Here is a 16,207-nt window from a genome sequence, read left to right as displayed (position 1 = left end):
TGAACAAGGATCTGCAATACTACTCTCCTTATCTGCAGATTGCTACTGGACACTTACCTCAAACCTTAAACGAAGGCAAGTATGTAATTTAAATGGTTTTCCCAGTAGGGCTGTGTTTCTCTTTCCATTACCTCTTCATTAAGTAGTTATGAAGTTAAGGAAAGTCAACACAATCTGGAATGAATTCTTAATTCCTTGCACTTAAAGAAACATTTTCTGAATAGAAAATACTTTCATTTACATGATTTCATTTTATTCTCCTGGCATTTCTGAAGTCAGTAGGGCAGGCCTGATGACCTTCCTTTAGAGTGGAGAAACCAAGACGTAGAGAGGGCGAGGACAGCCCAAAGGGGTTGGAGAAGGTTGGTTAGCAGGTCTTCCCATGCCCAGTTCAGGGTTTTGGTTGTATTTTTATTTTATACAGGGATTTATTTTGTTTTTGTTTTATACTCCTATGGGCATGGTGTCCCCCTAATCTTAACCCCAGATACCTGTGAACATGACGTTATTAGGAAATAGGGTCTTTGCAGATTAAATAAAGTCAAAAATGAGTTCATACTTACTAGATTAGGGTGGGTTCTAATCTCATATCTAGTATCCTTATAAAAAAGAGGGAAATTTGGACACAGACACAGAGAGGAGAATGCCATGGGAAGGCTGACACAGAGATTGGAGTTATGCAGCTATGGGCCAAGCAAGAAACACCGATTGCTGGCAATCACCAGCCAGGAGAGAGGCAGGGAAGATTCCTCCTTGGATCCTGCAGAAGAAAACAACCTTGATCTTGGCTTTCTAACCTCTAGAACTGTATAAGAATAAATACCTATGGGCGAGGTGCAGTGACTCACGCCTGTAATCCCAGCATTTTCAGAGGTCCAGGCAGGCAGATCATTTGAGGTCAGGAGTTTGAGACCAGCCTGGCCAATATGGTGAAACCCCGTCTCTACCAAAAATACAAAAATTAGTCAGGCATGGTGATGTGCACCTGTAGTCCCAGCTACTTGGGAGGCTGAGGCAGGAGAATCGCTTGAACCTGGGAGGCAGCGGTTGCAATGAACCGAGATCACGCCATTGCACTCCAGCCTGGGCATTGCAGCAAGACCCTGTCCCAAATAAATGATAAATTCCTGTTGTCTTTAGTCACCCAGTTTGTGATAATTTGTTATAGCAGCCCAAGGAAACTAATACAGACTCTATCCCTCTGATTTCTTTCTTTTTTTTTTTTTTTAAAGATGGAGTCTTGCTCTGTCACCCAGGCTGGAGTGCAATGGTTCAATGACTAGTTCTCAGCTCACTGCAACCTCTGTCTCCCTGGTTCAAGTGATTCTCCTGCCTCAGCCTCCTGAGTAGCTGGGATTACAGGCACCTGCCATCATGCCTGACTAATTTTTGTATTTTTGTGGAGACGGAGTTTCACCATGTTAGCCAGGCTGGTCTTGAACTCCTGACCTCAGGTGATCCACCCGCCTCAGCCTCCCAAAGTGCTGGGATTACAGGTGTAAGCCACTGCACCCAACCTCCTCTGATTTCTTTACTGCAAATAGTTCACTTGGAGTGGGTAGATTCTTTGGCACTTTTCTCAATAATGAGATCTGACTGTAAGCTTCTAGTTTTTAAAAGATTATATAGCATAATCACTATAGTACATTTCTTTATCTGTAAACTGGACACCTCTAGAGTAAATGCCATGATGCCCAACATTCTATGGTTTGAATTGGTCTTGACTGGTCTCTTGCCCACCTTCCCCCAATGGGAGCTCTGTGTGCATGGCCAGGACCCTAACTGGAATGTGACCCAAGGGTTTTTAGCATTTCGGTCTTGAGAACTGATTTTTTCTCTTTCCCATTTTAGCTTTCACATGCAATTATAATTTTAAAGTTGAGCTGACTCTTGACTAAAGAGGTCAGCCTTGGCCTCCTGTTTTCAGAGGTTCCGTGTACAAAAATAAACCAGACTGGGAGAAGGGCTTTATTCTGTCCTTCGTTTTCCTTCACAATGCAAGCTGGTATCGTAGGACTGGGAGGATCCCACTAAATATCTTGAAAATGTGTTGGACCTGCAAAAGTTTAGTCCAAAAGACTTTCAAAATGGACCTTGGCCTCACATGAAATTCTTAGAATTACCCTGTTTTTTTCCTTCAGTCTATTTCATCTTTAGGCTAAGAGGGCCCATAGATTTATTTACCCTCATGGCAAAGGATTCCAACTTCTCAAATTACCAGGGAAAGGGAATAGAAAATCAAATGTACTGCATTTTTCCATCCACTGCCTGATTTTCATCAGCTTTCCACCTGGTTTCCTATAAGCAACCAATTCTGTTTTCACCCAAGAACGTGCTTAATCTCATGGAAAGCCTGCATTATCAATGCCTTTCTCTTTAAGAGATTAAATGATTGGCTATGTAAATTTCCTGAAATGCCTGGGGTTGCATCATTCCACTTGATATGAGGTAAATGGGTAGAATATAAAGCAATGAGATGGAATAGATAAGTCACAGAAAAGCCTGTCCTGGTTTCATCATTTTCCTCTCACCCCTTTGCCTTTGCATATGTGTTGATTCCTTTTGCCTGGAATGTCCTTTCCATCTTTCTTTAAGTAGGTTATGCCTGTCCTTTTTAAAGCCTTGTGTCATCTTTCCTGGGAAGACATCCCCGATCCTCCTGCTTGCCACTTCCTGCTTCCCTTTCCTTTTATTGATAGGTAGGTTTAAGCCTCTGTGCATTCAACTCTGGGAGCCTTCCTTGCACTGTGATTGCAAGGTCTGTGCATGCACCCATTTCTTACTAAACTGAGCTCCCTGAGTGTGACTTTGAGCACCTAAAGTTGTCTATTTATGTACCGTCAGAGCTTGGCACACTGCCTGGCACAGGGCACAAGTATCAAAATGTGTATAAGGAAGGAAGGGAGGGAGGAAAGAAGAAATGGAGTAAGGAAGGAGGGCAGGAAGGGAGGGTTTTAATATTGTTAGGTGGAGAAACTGAAGGGCTTTGGTGACAAATGTGGCCACCATAGGAAGGAAACTAAAGGTGACAACAAGAGCCATCAGGTTGGCAGGACTTTCTGGGAAGATGCTACGGCACTAGCCTCAGAGAAAATTCTCTAGCCTCAAAGATAGGTTAGGGAATGATCGACTACCCCACCGTGTTGCCTATTGTAAGTTGTCTCTTTTAAATATTTGCTGAAAGTCTACTGTATATAGAACACTGGAATGGGCTAGGGAAGGGAAAGGGAGTGATTTTTTAAAACTATGAAATATGAAGTCCAACTTGGAGTCCAAAAGTGCAGATGACAAAACAGAGAAAGAATTCAGCTGCTATTAACAAGCTTAAAACTCTAAACCTGGAAAAACAAATCCTCTACTGCTTAGTAAATATTTGTTGAATAGCTGAATGAGGGTCCATCATGTGCCAGCCACTGTCCTGGGAAGGCACCGTAGGGGACACAGATAAATAAGACACAACCTTTCCCTCTGGAAGTTCGCTGCGGCACACTACGTGCCTCTCTCTACACTCCTCCCCACAAATGATCAATGCTACTAGTCCTATCACACTTACTATGTTATTTCTTCCTAAGTCCCTAGGTCTTATAGTTTCTGAGTACCCAGTGTAATGGGCAAACAGTTCCTAAACTGCTGTCGTCTCACCATTTCACCCCTCAAAGGACACATCTGCTGATGTAAACATGTAGGGAAGGTGCAGGGAAGAAGAGAAAGAAGTGAGGATCCCAAAGACCATAACTCTTTTAAAACTTGGTCTGCTCATCAAAACCACCCCCAGAATTCAGAATGTTAAAACTATAAAAATTGAAACTTACTCATTATGTGCCATCGGAAGTATATAGTCAGAATTCAGCATCTGACCACCTTTTCTAGGCATATGTTGATTTACAATATTTGCACCCAGTAGGGTTGTTTATGTAGGTGTGTTACCTTGTGCCCTCTGAACCTTCTCTTACTACTGTTAAGTCATAATTGTATAAATACAAAGAGATTGCCCTATAGAAGTTAAAAGAAGTACAGTACATGATCAGTCCTCATTTATCCAGAGTGAAAAGGATAAATGTGTGAATAAACTTGGCAGAGAGTTGCCTGGCAGGAGGTGCAGGGCAGTGAGTGGCTCAGTGTAACTGGAGCCTGAGATTCTTGGAGTAGGAGGGAAGGTGGGCTGAGGCCAAGTTATGAAAGGCCTTGGAGGCCGTCCGTATTCTCTCCTGCGCTCAGCACAGGGGAGTCGGCAAAAGTTTGAAAGCAAGGAAGGCTCATGTCCCTGTTGGTGTTTTTACATAGCTTGCTCTGTGTGCTGTGTGCACTGCGGGCTGGGAAGAAGGCAGGCAGGAGGCAGGAAGACTGGTTTGGATGAGAAACCATGAAGGCCTGAATGAAGGTGGTAGCAGAGAGATGGAAAAGAGGGGGTGATTTTCAGAGAAGCCACAACAAATTGTGTCCCCTGTAGCTCTGGTCAATGAGCCGAATCTTTGCTTTCTAAAATGCCAGTGTTTCAGAGGCAAGGAGTTTGTTTGCTCTGCACACCTGATACAGCACACCCCTACGTTGCAAACTAAAGATAAATAACGCCAAAGGCCACAGCAGCTTGCAACACTGACCAAGTACCCCGGAGATCTTGAGTTTCACTGCATTCAGACTCCCCCTTGCAGTCCGAGGGTCAGCATGACACTGTTAGTGGAGGGGACAGGGTCCTTGGGAGGAGAGGGTAGCATTTAGTTGTTTATGTAGTGCTAAGAGGCCCCACCAGCTCTTCAGGACTCAGAGTTTTCTAACACGACTTACTTCTTAGAGTAGCTGATTCAAATTTCATTGTAAAGGTTTAAGTTAGGACAAACTGAATCCAAGTCATGTCTCCCATGTAGATTTTGTTTCTTGACACAGTTTCCTTTGCTAGCTACTGTGGATTGCCTAACTAGTTCTACAGAAAATGATATCATGGGCCCACACATTTTTTCTAATCCTCTTCCTTTTAAATCAGAAATTCAGTATAACATTTTCCATAAGTGAATGAGAGAACCACTTCCTAGCTTTTTTGTGTGTCCCTCCACCCCCCCCCCAAAAAAAAAAAAAAAAGAAAGAAACAACAACAGACCTTCCTTTTGGATTTACATCAGCATTTAGCTAACTTCCTGAACATTTCACCCATTTCCTGAACTTATTCTGAGGAAGGAAAAACATCCTCCTTCAGAAATAAATGCAAATAATCTCAGAGATTATTTCTATTAAATAAATAGTGTAAACGCAATGGAATTTCCTGTAAGATGTATATTTACCATAGATATTTCAATAAAAATGTATTTGTTGTGATTCTGTAGGACTAATGATATTTGCAGGTAGTCTGAGGAATCATAATCCTTAGTAGCCACTCGAGAGCTAAGTCCTGAACATTTGCAATTTTTACTCATGTTAAAAAATATATATATATACACACATATTTTTTAACTGAGAAATAGGAACAAAACACTGGAAAAATTATTCTCTTGAGGTGTTTTTTGAAGCTTTGTTTCTTTTAAAAGAGGGCTCTAATGACACCTAGTGGTGAATACAGGCAGAACAGCTTTAGGACAGACTCAATGCAGTGTCCCTGTAATTAGGATTTTTTGTTTATGCATTTGCTTGGGAGAAAACACACTCCTTACAAGCACTTCTTAAGTACCCTTAATGCCCAGGAATCCTGAGAAGTAGTGACATGGAAACATTTCCCTTACGTGTTTCTGGCGATGTTGTTCTCTTCTCTTGATTGATGATTCCTCAGAGCCTGCCCACCTCCTAGGGCTAAACTGGCTCAATTTTAAGAATGAATGAAAAATGTGAAGCTCTGCAGAGGAAAAACATCAATACATCAAGTGAGAAATTTCCCTGTATTTTTGAGAAGGCCTTCTCCCATTTGGCTATCTTTTAATGGAGAAGTGTGGTCCTTTTCTGCTGTGTATGTCTTATTGACTTGTTAAAGGTGTGCTCTAGGCTGACTGCCTGTCATTTCTGAATGCTTTACAGGGGCCTTCTTAGGTTCTCTAGTGTTTGGCAGTGGCTGATTTTTAAAGAGAGAGGCGATAGGGATCTCAGAGAGGCTGCCCTCACTCCAGCCCCACCCAGCCCCCACCCCCAACCCCTGAGAAGCTCATCTAGGACAGATGACTATCTGGCCTCCTTGCACCACCCCTAGGAAGGAGTTCCTTAATCCATCACATTGGTTGATATTCTTTTTTGTGTCCAAACCCCTCAGAGTGATATCCAAGACCCTCAGGTCTGGCTCTTCCCCTCTCTTCCAGCCACATCACTCCTCCTCCTCGGACACACCCTATGCTCTAGCCAATCCCAGCCACTTCTAGCTCCTCCTGTCCTCAGGCTGTTTCAGCCTTCTCTGCTCGTGCATGCTAGACTCCTCAGCCAGGAGACTCTTCCCCTCCATGGCCCTTCTGCTCATTCTTCAAGTCCCTGCATAAGTGTTTCCTCCTCTTCTTCAAGTCCCTGCATATGCATTTCCTCTTCTGGGAGCTTCGCATGATCCAATCAAGCAGAGCCTGTAGCACCTTCTGTTAGGGCACCTCTGAACCTAGTTCAAACATCTATAATTGCATGTGTTATGTTACATTATATTGTTCTTGTTTGTTTCTCCTCTAGATGTGTTTGAGCTTCTCAAAGACAAGAGCTGTTCTTGCGCCCAATACCCTGGCTGGTTCAGGTGCTCCACAAATGTTCACTGACATCCTAGCAGCAGCCTTTTGTGGCACTGGATTGTTCCATTTGGCTGCAGTGTCTTGACAGGAGCAAATTAGGAGTGGGACAACTAGTTCAAGGTAGCGTTGACAATGAGAGGACTAGCTCTTTGAAAATGTGCAGAACCATTTATTATCCCAAATGACCTCAGCTTTCACACCACTAGGAATAAGGTGCTTTCACAAAAATAATCTCTAAGTTTCTGTCTAGTTCTAACATTGGAAGATTCTGTTACCAGAAAGGGGTCTGGATCCAGACCCCAAGAGAGGGTTCTTGGATCTCACGCAAGAAAGAACTATGGGGGAGTCCATAAAGTAAAAGCAAGTTTATAAAGAAAGTAAAGGAATAAAAGAATGGCTACTCCACTGACAGAAGGCTTCTGGTTGCCTATTTTTATGGTTATTTCTTGATTATATGCTAAACGAGGGGTGGATTATTCATGCCTCCCCTTTTAGACCATATAGGATAACTTCCTGACATTGCCATGACATTTGCAAACTGTCATGGTGCTGGTGGGACTGTAGCAGTGAGGACAACCAGAGGTCACTCTCATGGCCATCTTGGTTTTGGTGGGTTTCAGCTGGCTTCTTTACTGCAACCTGTTTTATCAGCAAGGTCTTGATGGTCTGTATCTTGTGCTGACCTCCTATCTCATCCTGTGACTTAGAATGCCTTAACCATCTGGGAATGCAGCCCAGTAGGTCTCAGCCTTATTTTACCCAGCCCCTACTCAAGATGGAGTTGCTGTGGTTCAAACGCCTCTGACAATTATATAATTAGGGGAGCCATGCTTTAAAATACGGTTTTTAAAAATCTAGGGCTATGGTAGAGAGTCTACAATTGAACACAAGAATATTTTACATATACCTGTCTTTTTTTCTGGGGAGATGGTTCATACTTTTCAAAGAAGGGGTCTGCGATCTCAAAAGATTAAATACCACTGGTTAAGAATCACTGACCAAAATGACAATCTTTACTCAACCTCTGCTGGGTCAGTAGGAGCTAACACCTTAATAAGAGTTAGTGCCTCAGTAGAGAAGTTTGTAATCTAGCAGCTGCAAAGCTCTTGTTGCTTTTTTTCCTACTGCCCTCTATTAGGGCACACGTACTGGTCCCAGTTTGCAATTTAAAAAGAGGCTTGCATCCCAAGAGGCTTTTGGACATGTTCCATTTATGCAGCATTAATGTTCCCCCTCCTCATGTTCTAAATGTAAGAATGTAAGAGTAAGGGTGTGAGGGTATGACCAGAACTCTTTTTTTTTTTTTCTTTTTTCATTCTGTCACCCAGGCTGGAATGCAGTGGCATGATCATGGCTCACTGTAGTCTCAACCTCCCAGGCTCAAGTGATGCTCCCAGCTCAGCTTCGCACTACAGGCACATACCACCATGCCTGGCTGATATTTTGTATTTTTTTTGTAGAGACAGGGGTCTCTGTTTCCCAGGCTGGTCTCAAACTCTTGGGCTCAGGCCATCCTCCTGCCTCAGCCTCCCAAAATACTGGGATTACAGGCATGAACCATTGCACCGAGCAAAACTCTTTCAGCTCAAAACTATATAGCTTTCCCCACACTAAAAAAAGTAATTGGCTGGCCGGGCAGAGTGGTTCATGCCTGTAATCCCAGCACTTTGGGAGGCCAAGGCAGGTGGATCACCTGAGGTCAGGAGTTCAAGACCAGCCTGACCAACATGGAGAAACCTCTTCTCTACTAAAAATACAGAATTAGCCGGCTATGGTGGCACATGCCTGTAATCCCAGCTACTCAGAAGGCTGAGGCAGGAGAATCAATTGAACTTGGGAAGCAGAGGTTGTGGTGAACAGATTGTGCCATTGCACTCCAGCCTGGTGATAAGAGCAAAACTCCATCTCAAAAAAAAAGTAATTGGCATTACCAGAAATGATATTAATATTCTTTAGGTTAGGTGCCAGGGCTACTCTGAAAAAGCTACCACACAGAGCACCCAAATCCTGCCAGGTGGTTCACAATGAACTCTCTGGGTAATGCCAGAAATCCTACATGTGAAGCATGATCACTGAAACATTCTGCGACTGTGATCTGGGCCTGCAACTTGCTATGAAGCTTTTCTGCTTCAGTGGGAGATGCCACTGCAAACTGAATTGTGGCTGGCAGGGCTGGATTCCTAGTGTGCAACATGGGCAGTCATTCAGAGCCCTGTGCTTAGACAGGCCTTGTGCTTTGTTTAATGCTTTGCTGTTGCTGTCTTGAAATTTTCAATATTTGAACAAAGGGCCTCATATTTTTATTTCACACTGGCTCCTGCAAATGGTGTTGTTTGTCCTAAGTGGCTACATATACCTGAGGCAGCACCAAGTAGTAGAAAGAGCATGTACTTTGGAGTTGATGGGGGTCAACTCCGATCCCAGTTCTGTAACTTCCTAGCTATGTGAGCTTGGGTAAGTTACTTAACTCTCTGGGCTTCAGTGTTATTGTATAAAAAATAGTGATTATAATGTCTAACTTTTAGAGTTGTTGGGGTAATTAAACAATATGTATTTGGTAATTGGTAATGTTGACAATGACAACAATGATTTGAAAACAACTAGTCAAGAAAGAATGAAATAACATACATCCATGTGAAAAGACAACCAAAACAAAATGAACAGACAAAAAATGCCAAGCACGTAGACTTTGGGGTTGGGAAGAAACCTAAAGATAAGCTCCTAGGCTGAGTTGTTTTTACCTTTGCCCTTCCACAGCACTTTTCTCTTATGATGCATTTTTTCCCCCATTAAACATTGAGACCCTCTGAGAACAGATACTGTGTCTATACTTTAAAAATATTTCCAGCTTCTTGCACAAAGCGTGACACAAAGTGGATGTTTAATAAGCGTTGGTTGAAATAATAAACTAGCTAAAAAATAATAATAAACTAGCTCATTATTTTATAGTTGAGGACTCTGAGGCCTAGAGAAATTAGGTGACTTAAATAAGCTTACAAATCATGTCCTTGGCAAAGCCAGGTCTGGAGTTGTCCTCTCTGTTTGTTTCAGAGGGATTAGTTATTGCCTGGGGGCCCTGTGTGGACCCAGCCCTTGGAGCTATTAAACACAATCACACAATCTTTATTGCTTGCTGAATTGCAATTATCAGATTATATAGGAAATGTTTAAGCATTTTATGTATGTGTATTTTTATTTGTTTTGAGTCAAAAATCAAAAGGGAAGAATGGTCATTGGAGCTAGAATATACTTGTGGCTGTCCCAGTGAAGTCCTAGAAAAAGTAATCCCTCAGCTTGCCTTTGCTGGAGCACATGGTTCAGGGACAGTTTAGGCTCCCCTTTCTCCTTTCCCAAATCCTCCCATGCATGAGCTTATCTGCTGTAATGCTGATGTCCTGGATGTGATTGATTACCCACCACTATCTTGGGGACCTGGGAATGACCTTCTGGATGCATTTGTAAGGAACCAGCTTGGGAAGAAAAACAAAAACTTGAAGGCATCCTCTAGTTGGCCTGAGATAAGGGGACCTCGGAGTCTTTTTTCATTAGCCTGGCAAAACAATCCAAACAATAAAAAATCCATAAGAAAATATTCTGCTTCCAGGAGCTTAAAAGATACTTCTCATTTCAGCCACCCAGTCACATGACACTATCCCTATGTAAGACAAACAAATGTTTTTGTGGGTGAGAGGATGAGAGGAAGGGAGGAAAGAAGAGAAGGGGAGGAGTTTAACAGAGAAAGGAAGGGAGGTATGATGAGGGAGGAGAGGTGAAAATATAGAAAAAAGTTAAGAAATAAACTGAAGAGGGAGAGAGATGGAATATGTTTGGAAAGAGATGTGGGCCTAATATTTACCCAAATGATCCCAGGAGCTAACTCAAATCATCAGAACGAATCGATCCAAGTCACTTTGTTACACTTACTTGGTACAAGAATAATTATTGTGTGCTGAAAGAAGCAGTGAGGTACGGTGAGACAGAATGGGTTTGAGTTTTGGCTCTCATAATTTGCTATGCAAACATACATCTGTTATTTCAAGTCCCAGGCCTCAGTTTTCCCATCTAGAACTGGGGGAAATAAATGAAACGGGACATATGAAAGTAATTTGAAAAATAGAGTGTGACACAAGCAAACACAGTCTCGAATTTACACTCAAGCTGGATCTATTCCACTTAAATCAAAACAGGCTTTGACGTGCCTCCAGCTTTTCTTTTCATGGACTCAGTAAAGTTTTCTACCTTGTGTTTTTAAAGTAAGTACATATATAATCCAGTGATCTTGTTACATCATTAGGCTCAGGTGGGCTCATTCCAAATCATGGCTACAACAGTGAAATCAAAATATGAAAAGAAAAAAAGGTGCGTGGTTTACCCACCATTGTCTAGCAAATTTATGTAGTGGAAAGGGCAGATGTGGTTAGGAATGAGATCTGGTTCCGATTCCAGCTCCAATAGTCATCTGCTGTGTGGCCCAGGACAAGTTTCTCAGCCTCACTGAGCCACACTCTTCCCACTTGGGATATGGGAGCACCTCCCTCCCTATGATGTTATCATAAGGTAGCCAGACAAATGCCTAGCTGGCTCCTGGCATCTGTTAGAGCCTCTGCCTATGTTGATCATTGCTGTATCCTCAGTCCTAGACTATAGTAGGTATGAAATGTGCAGTACTTTCTCTTTTCCCTTCCTCTTTTCTATTCCTCTTCCTCTATTCCCATGCCCACCCGCTCAGGTGTCTTTCCATTGCCACACAAGTAACACCTTTGATTTGGGTGTCTGAGGTACTGCTTGAGAGCATTTTCTTTAAAGGCTTCAAGTAGGAAATGGAATCACACTGGCTTATGATTATGCACTGTCTTAGGTGTCAGCAATAAAAACAGACTCTGGAGAACACAAATGGAAGGAAATGTATTGGAGTGGGTATTGGAGAATAAAGAGAATTAACCTTAGAAATGAGTAGAAATTAGGGGAGAGTCAAGCCAAAGGAACCACGGCAATGGCACCTTGGCAGGAGTAGTTTGGTCAGCATGCCAGCCAGCCTGCTTTTGAAAGGACGACCTCCAGCTGTCTCCAGAGATAGCCACCCACCCCCTGCCTGTTTTTGTATTGCTTCCCTGAGATTCACGCTTCAGGGCAAGACCACTTGGTGTGCTGAGCCAAAGTCAATTACTGACCCTCAGATTGTGCCAGGGTTCTATGAGTGAGTGTTTATGTGTGAACCAGAGAGTGTGAGTGTGATTTTGTGCACTTTTGGTATGGAAGGTGAGTCCAACCTCACATCTAGAGAAGCCACAACAGTGACCAACCCTTACAGAGGGAGATTTTATGACAGACACCCATTAATAAAAATATGACAAATGTCCACTGCAGCTCAGAAGAGGGTCTTCAAGGAGGTCAGAGAATCCGCAGCTCTGCTTTGTGCAGGGGTGTCTCCTCTTCACCAGGGCATTTAGCATCCACTGGGGTAAATGGGGAGGATCCAGCTGTGTCTGCTCATTCCAAGTAGTTTTGAGAAAACAAAATCAACATTAAATTAAAGCAAATAATCAGAGATTTATTAACACTGAAAAAAAATGGCATGGAAACAAAGTTGAATTCAGTTAAATGGTGAGTGAACAGTTCTTCAGATGACTTTTGCCTGATTTCCACACAGCTGTTTCTCCAAACCTGTCTGCACTCAGAGGCAGATGCTTGCAAGCAGCCCCCGTGTATTTCCCACACACTCTCAGCCCCCAGCAAACTCTTCTGAAGGCTGGGTGGCCGTGTCACTGATGGTGATGGCCCCTGCATCAGGAACTGACAGTCTGCTTCCTTTTTTGCTGTATCCTTCAAACCCTAATTATACAAAAAAATAAATTCAAGACGCCAGCCCAGCAGCTGAATACACTTCTTGTTTGGGAAAGCCCAGTTTTCAGTAGAAAACGACTTCTGGCAAAAGCAGCTCCTGCCCCTCCCCCGCCTTTTGCCCCCAAGGTCAAGTATTCTGATGACTCTCAGCAGTCATTGGTCCCACTTCCTGCCAAACTGTGACAAACCAACCAGATGATCATGATTAATCGCCCCCAAGTCCTTCATTGCCAACAATGGGACTGCCTCGGGGGCAATTTTGGAAGTCCCCATCACCTCCAAAATTTGATGGGGTTTAAGTTAGACTGGGTCCTCACTTTCACACAAAGGTTCACAGTTCGCATAGAGCTTCATGGTTTGCATGAAGATTTATTATTTGCCCTCTTATACATGTTATTTTATTTGGTCCTCAGTAATAGGGGACCAGGCTGCCATCACCTTTCTCTGGATTATTACAGTTGCCTCCTATCTTCCTCAAGGTCCACTCTTTTTTAAAACTTGAAGTATACTTAATAGATAATAAAAAGCATGCTGGGAATGGTGGCTCATGCTGTAATCCCAGCACTTTGGGAGGCCAAGGTGAATGGGTCGCTTGAGCTTGGGATAATAAAAAGCACAAGTCCAGCTGTTTTGCTTTGATGAGTTTGGACAATTGTATACACTGGGTAACTACCATGTGCAAAAAGAGATACAATATTTCCGTCACCCCAGAATAATTCTTTGTTTTTTTCTTTCCAGTCAATGTCTCCTTCCCATAGGCAACTACTTTCTGATTTCTATTATTAGGGACTATTTTTCTGTACATTGATTTCATTTTATATCATTGGAATCATACAGTATGTACATATCTGTGCTTTTTTTTTCATGGATTTAAGACTCACTCATGTTGTGTGTATGAGGAATTCCTTCCATTGTATTGCTGAGTGGTATTCCATTGTAGAAATACACCACAATTTGCTTATTAATTCATTTTTTGGTAGAAATTTAGTGGCTTTTTCCTACATCATTTTTGCTACTATGAATACAACTGCTATAAGAAATTTTGTACAAATATTTTGTGAACATATGTTTTCATTTAACTTGGATAAATACCCAAGAATGAAATTGCTAGGTCATAGGGTAGATGTATGTTTAACTTTATAAGAAACTGCCAGACAGTTTTCCAGAGTAGTTTGTCAGATATATGAGTTGTCAACATCCAATCTTGCTTCCTCCAGTCATTTCTCCTCATAGGCTCCAGAGCAATCCATTTAAAACATAACCTTGATCCCATCACTTTCCCGCTTAAACTCCTTCAATGGCTTCCCATTGCCCTTAGGAGCAAGTCCAGATATTTTTCACGTAGCCTGCACGATTTGGCCCTCACTTTGCTTTCAGCTTTGGCTACTCCTTCCTGCATCTCCCTTTCCCCTGGTTTTCTGTGTTCTGGCCATACTGTGTATGTTTTTACTCCTTGACTGTGAAGCTCTTTACCTGCTCAGGGTTTTTGTAAGTGGGGTCCCTTTTGCTGGTCAGCCATTCTTCATCCACTTTCCTCTTTGCCTATTTATTCTTCCAGTCTCAGTTTAAAAGCGACTTCATCAGAGAGTTTCCCTAGGCCCTGCAGACTAAGTTACTTGTTCCTGTGGGACCCTGGGCTTCTCCTTCCTAACATTCACTGCACTGTTGTCGTTTTACAAATGACAATGCATATATTTACAAATGCATATATTTATTTCAATTTTTGAATAGCTTATACATTCATGTTGGTTCAAAATTCTCAAAAGATATTCTGTCAAAAGTTTTATTCCCATCCATGTCCCCATTTGCCTGGCTTCCCAACCCACATTTTTCTTTTTAAAGGAACTTCTTGATTTCAGTTTTTTTCCCCAGAGATTTTTTTAATGCCTATACAAGATTTTATATACATATACATATACACAAACATATATACACATACTATACCATTATAATGAATACTATTACAGTATAATATACTGTATTTGCATATATTAGCAAATAAGTAATTACTAGTACTATTAGTATTGCTAATACTTATGTGTATAATTTTTACACATACGCATACTCTACACACTGTTCTGCACCTTGCTTTTTCCACGCACTGTTACATTTTGGTAGTTTTCCGTTTCAGAACTTAGAGAGCTTCCTCATTCTCTGTCATTGATGCCCAGAGTTCCACTTTATAGATGATCTAGGCCTCTGCTGATGGCCATTTAAATTGTTTTTAATCTTTTGTTATCATAAACAATGCCACAATAACAATCATATACAGATGATATTATGAGTGTGAGAACACTTGAAGCATAATTTCCTGGAAACCTAATTGCTGGTACAAATTGTCTACGAGTTTGTATTTCAAATTTTTTGTTTTTGTTTTTGAGACGGAGTCTCGCTCTGTCGCCCAGGCTGGGGTGCAGTGGCCGGATCTCAACTCACTGCAAGCTCCGCCTCCCGGGTTTACGCCATTCTCCTGCCTCAGCCTCCCGAGTAGCTGGGACTACAGGCGCCCGCCACCTCGCCCGGCTAGTTTTTTGTATTTTTTATTAGAGACGGGGTTTCACCGTGTTCACCAGGATGGTCTCGATCTCCTGACCTCGTGATCCGCCCGTCTCGGCCTCCCAAAGTGCTGGGATTACAGGCTTGAGCCACCGCGCCCGGCCCAAATTATTATTTTTGAGACAGAGTCTCGCTTTGTCATCCAGGCATAATCTTGGTTCACTGCAACCTCTGCCTCCCAGGTTCAAGCGATTCTCCTGCCTCAGCCTCCCAAGTATCTGGGATTAAAGGCATGTGCCACCACGCGTGGTTAATTTTTGTATTTTTAGTAGAGATGAGGCTTTGCCATGTTGGCCAGGCTGGTCTTGAACTCCTGACCTCAGGTGATCTGCCTGCCTTAGCTTCCCAAAGTACTAGGATTATAGGCGTGAGCCACTACACCCAGCCTTGAGTTTGTGGGTTTTTTTTTTTGTTTTTTGTTTTTTGTTTCTGAGACAGAGTTTCACTCTTGTTGCCCAGGCTGGAGTACAATGGCATGATCTTGGCTCACCGCAACCTCCACTTCCCAGGTTCAAGTGATTCGCCTGCCTCAGCCTTCCTGAGTAGCTGGGATTATAGGCATGCACCACCATGCCCAGCTAATTTTGTGTTTTTAGTAGAGACTGGGTTTCTCCATGTTGGTCAGGCTGGTCCCGAACTCCCGACCTCAGATGAACCGCCTGCCTCAGCCTCCCAAAATGCTGGGATTACAGACATAAGCCACTGCGCCCGGCCAAGTTTGTGGTTTAATAAGTTTTGGCAAATTGCTTTCATTGGGATTGTACTACTTCATATTCCCATCCACAGTGTTTAAGTGCACCTGTTTCCCCTTGGCCTCACCCACATGTGTTGCAGAACATTTGGACATTTGGAGATCTGAGAGCAGAAAAACATTATTTCGGTATAGTTACTTTTAATTTGCATTTCTCACTTTAGAAGATAAGCATCTGGTAGGATTTGTTTTATTTTTAATTACTTAATATGTTGTAGATATCCAATATATCTGTTGATATAATAATAAAACATGTATTACATATTAATACATAACATATCATATGGTATGGTATATATGTCTTAGGCATTTATATATTAAACATATGTATTATAGATTTATATATGTTAATGTAATATATTAAGCATATGGA

At 42.3% G+C, this 16,207-nt stretch overlaps 1 protein-coding gene across 1 annotated transcript in view; it reads left to right on the top strand.

The window, feature by feature from the left end:
• FZD4 (frizzled class receptor 4) overlaps positions 1 to 16,207 on the top strand; it is a 49,645-nt gene that overhangs the window by 14,345 nt on the left and 19,093 nt on the right. The window lies entirely within an intron of this gene.

The sequence above is a fragment of the Macaca mulatta genome, chromosome 14 (assembly GCF_049350105.2).
Source record: "Macaca mulatta isolate MMU2019108-1 chromosome 14, T2T-MMU8v2.0, whole genome shotgun sequence".
NCBI classification, from domain to species: Eukaryota; Metazoa; Chordata; class Mammalia; order Primates; family Cercopithecidae; genus Macaca; species Macaca mulatta.
Note: the sequence above shows the minus strand (reverse complement) of the source record. Positions and strands in the feature narration are given on the sequence as shown.